This window comes from Apostichopus japonicus, chromosome 13 (genome assembly GCF_037975245.1).
Source record: "Apostichopus japonicus isolate 1M-3 chromosome 13, ASM3797524v1, whole genome shotgun sequence".
Lineage (NCBI taxonomy): Eukaryota > Metazoa > Echinodermata > Holothuroidea > Aspidochirotida > Stichopodidae > Apostichopus > Apostichopus japonicus.
The window spans coordinates 22313587-22318706 of NC_092573.1; positions in this window are offsets into that span (position 1 = coordinate 22313587).

Below are 5120 nucleotides of genomic sequence, written 5' to 3' on the forward strand. Positions count from 1 at the left end.
CTTTCAGAAACGTCTCACGAACCCCCTGGGATGGACACCCGCACCGCATGCGGATTACATCCCAGTTAGGGAACCCTTGTTATAGAGAGTGCACAACTATATGCGTAAGTATATATATATATTAAATATGGTATATTGATGTGTCATGAACCCATGCACACGGCACAACAATGTGAAAGAAAATAGGGCACATAATATCTATTTATAAATGAGCATAGCTATGAACCGCAGTTCTACCGCATATTATTTAGGCAGCACATATTTGGTATCATGTTTTATTGTAAAAAAAAAGGAAAAGTTTATGAAATTTCATGGGTATACTCCGAAACTATTTGAATTGGATTTTTCATCTCTGCGTGATCTTGTTATTATTACAAATGCTGCCAAAAATAAAAAAAAATAAAGATGTGTCCATCAGGATGAAAAGATCACTTAATGGTGATGACAAAACATCCTCTGTATAATGCACCTAAATTGTCTTCTAATTAAAAAAAAATTAATCTTGCCGAAAGTATAGAATACAATCATCCAGCAATTATTTGATTTACCGTGCTGTAATCTTTACTCAAACAAAGCACATGAACGTTTGGACCAACTTATTCTTTGTAAAATCCTTTTTATGATTGTTTTCTATATTTATCTGGAATAAAAAAAATGAAATGAAATAGATAAAAAAACATGTTGACATCAATATTAAATTTATAAACTGGCACGTAAAATAAAATAAAAACATCCTCAATAAGGGATATCGAAGACTTGTATGCTGGAATGGTATCACGTGGTACATACATTTACTGGATGTAGCGTGCAAACATTTACAGTCGATATCTGATTCGATCTAGAGTGCTCCGTCGCGGTATCACAAGAGTAAATAAAACTTACGTCTCTAATGCAATGAATCTATGGTATTTTATTAACATAGCGCCATCATATCACTTGAGATGCAATGGAGATCGCCTGAGTTTAATAGATGGCGTGATCTAAATTTAAATTATACAATCGCGTGAAAGCGCTCGCCAACATGCAAAAACACGTCTGAAGAACTTTCATACATTACTGGACCGTTACTGACTGGTTCACGGGTCCTAGAAATAACCCTATAACATATCTCTGATGGATCCAGTTATGTAGTTTCGCGGAACTGATATATCACATATTAAACGTTCCTTCACACACAAGGTGAAAGAATAAATGTGCAATCATCGAGCTTCATGTACTTGATTTTCTATCTTTCACTTTATTTTATACATAGTTTTATTTATTCCCTGCTATGCAGATGGGTTTATCAAATGCCCGGATTTCAAATAATGAATCTTTTAACATAAGCTAATGCCCTGCATTTGTTTCAGTGTCAACACTGTGAAGATTCTACTGTGAAATTATACAAGTGATACCAAGAGAAAGTAAACGGTTTTAGATCCTATTTGACACAATGATATCACAAATTTAATAAAATGACAGCCCTGAGATACAAATTTGATATTTCTTACCTATTTGGGTGAGTTGTGCTTCACAGAGATCTCTTTCATGTAAGCCAAAGATGGTTTAGTATATCCCTTTAATGCATGTTTTGCAAACGAACCTTCACATATTCGTGATATATATATATATATATATATATATATATATATATATATATATATATATATATATATATATATATATATATATATATATATATATATATATATATATATATATATATATATATATATATATATATATATATATATATATATATATATGAAGTTAAGTCTGTCGACACAAGGGAGTCAGTGGGGTTTTCTTCAGGGGGGGGGGGGGGTGGGGAGTTATGAAAATTTTTCTGATATGTTGGTCGACAATTCGTCAAACAATATCGCAATCCAAAGCACTCCATTGGGAGCAGGAGAACAATTATTAATGTTACGCATGATTAAAATGGTTCCAAGTTCACTCCAGTGGTCCGATCACAGACGTTGAATGAAAATAGTTGCATGTATGAAGGTGGTAAATAAATTTGACGGGCATTTACAAGTATTTTAGGTCTTTTTCTCAAGTAGGACTTTTGCCCATTACTACTCTCACCGTGACAATTATGTTTTTAAATGTTGGGGGTTCCAATGTCAATTAATTTCATGGAGTATGATCCTCCGTTATATAAATGTTTATACTTCAATGTTGACGTTGTCCCCCCCCCCCTCCCCCCCCCCCGCCTCCGCCATGTTACGTTTGCACGAATCATGAATCAACCTTCCACAAACCTTTTCTTTTCTATTTTCTATTTTTACCGTTTTCTTTTCCGTAATTGAGTCAGTATATGTAATGAAGACAGCAGAGACTAAACAAACTGCCTCCAGCAGCAAATTACAACAACAAAAAAAAACTGATATTTTAGAGATACTTTAAACATTTTAAGCGGATATCGTCCAATTTAACGACAGTTTCAAGTTGCAAGTTTATGACTGCAATAGTGATACCAAAGCAAGACGGAAACAAGGAGGTAAGAGTGTACACATGCACGCAGAGAGCGGTCATAAAAAGAATTGGCTGATTGGTTGGGGATTATAAATATTTTGTTACATGATTCAAAGTGGAAAGACATGGATATCTCAAACATAAATATTAAAAGTATATCTGTAACTAAAGACCCATGTCGTGAAAAGTATTTTGCTTTAAGTAACGATAACAACGATTTTAGGATAAAATTTCATTTACATATTTCTGGCAGGTGGCATTGCATTAAAGGAGATATCGGATGAAATGTATAGTCTAGCGCCAAAATGCATACGTGAACAAACTTAAAGAATCACTTTAATCGATAATGTGTATGTGTAATGAATGTTGTAGCCAATTAAAACCATGCTGATAGTCCAACCTGTAATTTAGAATCAGTATTTCAGTTTTGAGAAGGGACCCCTTTAACAGCTAAAGTTAATCAATGAAAGCGACTGGACTACGTAGTCTAATATGCAGACTATTTGATGTAACACAAAACTCAATTGGAATCCATTTGCTTACAAAATGTACTACACAGCACCCGATACACATAGAGAACACAGTTACTACTGTAAATCTTAAAGTTTTGTACCACAGTAGAAACTGGATCGTGCTATAAATCGGTAGCATGTGCTATTAGGATTACAATAAGAACTGAGGATATGTGTAATTCCATGAAATTCAATTGTTGGGATTTGTTGGAATTACACATATCCTCAGTTCTTACTGTAATCCTAATAGCACATGCTACCGATTTATCAGATTTGTCAGCACAATCCAGTATTAACTGTGGTACAAAACTTTAAGATTTACAGTAGTTACTGTAATCTCTGTGTGAACCGGCTGTAAACAGAGATATTTTCAAATGTTGCCCGTAGTAACCATGACACGCATCTATAGGAAGTACAGTTACAACTTAAATAACATATCGGCCCATAATTATGAAATGTTTCCATTAGGCTTTTTTTGTGTACACAAACATTTGCGACCACTGCCATTTTTCTTTGAACCTCCTTATAAGCTGGAGTAGGCTACTACTACGACGAAACTACATGAACTGGACATTTACTCCCAGAATAATGATAGAAATGTCGTTTTTACCCTGTCACATCAAGCCAAGCGTGAGAAGATTTTTTTTCTTCTTCAAAAGTGTGGTGCTGATGGACACGCTCCAAAAGTAGGCTACTTGGAATTAAAAAACAATGACACTTTCTATTTCAAAATCAAACTACTAAATTAGCAATCCGTCCTGTACAGCTATACTATTCCATAATTTTATTTATAACTGTTAGCCTCCTTGCTTTCGAAAATATTACTAAAACATTTTAATGCTAAAGATGACCTGCTTATATACTTCGAAAACAGGTCTTTATTTCTGTTACTTCCCCCTTGCAAGCTAGGATAATCTCATCCAAGTTACCCTATATACCTATAATCCCAACCATAATCATGTAGCTGGTTAGGATCACACACAATAAAAGCTTGGTAAACGTTAGTCATTCAATCTCGCGAAAACGTAAGCCTTTTAAATATAGACCTATATAAATGTTTGATACTTTATTAATTTCACTTACTGTATATGTTTTCCACTGTTAGCCTTGCTCTATACAGATCGGATTTAAGTTACAGCTTGGTAGACTTAAAAGTCCGTAATTATATCTTCCTATAACGATATCCAGTGCTAACCATCTACCTGTCGTTTGTATAAAAAGATGGTCGTTAAATGCAAGTCTTTATGGAGGGGCCGTATACAATTTAATTCCCAAGTGAAAAATAGGTTAATTAATAAATCTATCCCGATAACTTAAAGTAATGACTATATACGCCATTTTTATTTTGTCAATTTATCAGTTATCGTTATAGGCCTATATGTACCGTATTGTGTGTAATCAGAGGTATATGTATTTTCCTCTCTATTTATTTATTTTTTTTCCTTTTTCCTTTTTTTCCTTGGAGTGACCTAATTGTTAAGTCCCATGACCTCAATGACCTAATCAACCATCATATGAACATTATCTTGTTGTGAAAATATAAACTTGAAAATATAAACTTGATTAATGGTGTTGGGAAAGAAGAATTGCAATGTTATTTTAACATTCTCTCACACGTTAAATAAATGCATCATATACCATTACGTTCTAAATGGAATTTTTCAAAGTGACAATTCTTAATCTATTTGTCTAAATCTATTGAAGACATTAAACAAATTTTTTTTTAACAGTTGTCACTTTCATTTCATATCTACCCTAAAGACTTCATTGCTCCTCTGAAAACTCGAATTAGCAACCAAGTTGAATCTGGCTTTTTTGGGGGTTTGCTTTTATTTTAATTATGCCAAAAATCAACTCAAAACCTCTTCGTATTTCAATTAAGAGTGCTGGAGTCGTTTGAAATTGTCTGGATAAATAACGAATGTCCTTTGTTTATGGATAATATGCTTTCGAAGACACGTTTTCTACCACCTAAGTATAGTTAAAACTGTTAATAAATATTCTGTCTTGCTAACACATGCAGCTCACAATGGTGATTTTTATCATCCAGGTTCGATACATCACGCAATACACAATGATCGCGTATATAAAATTGCTTATTATTGGAAGAATTGTGCAAGTCAACTGCAGACTGATTCTTCATCTATAAAG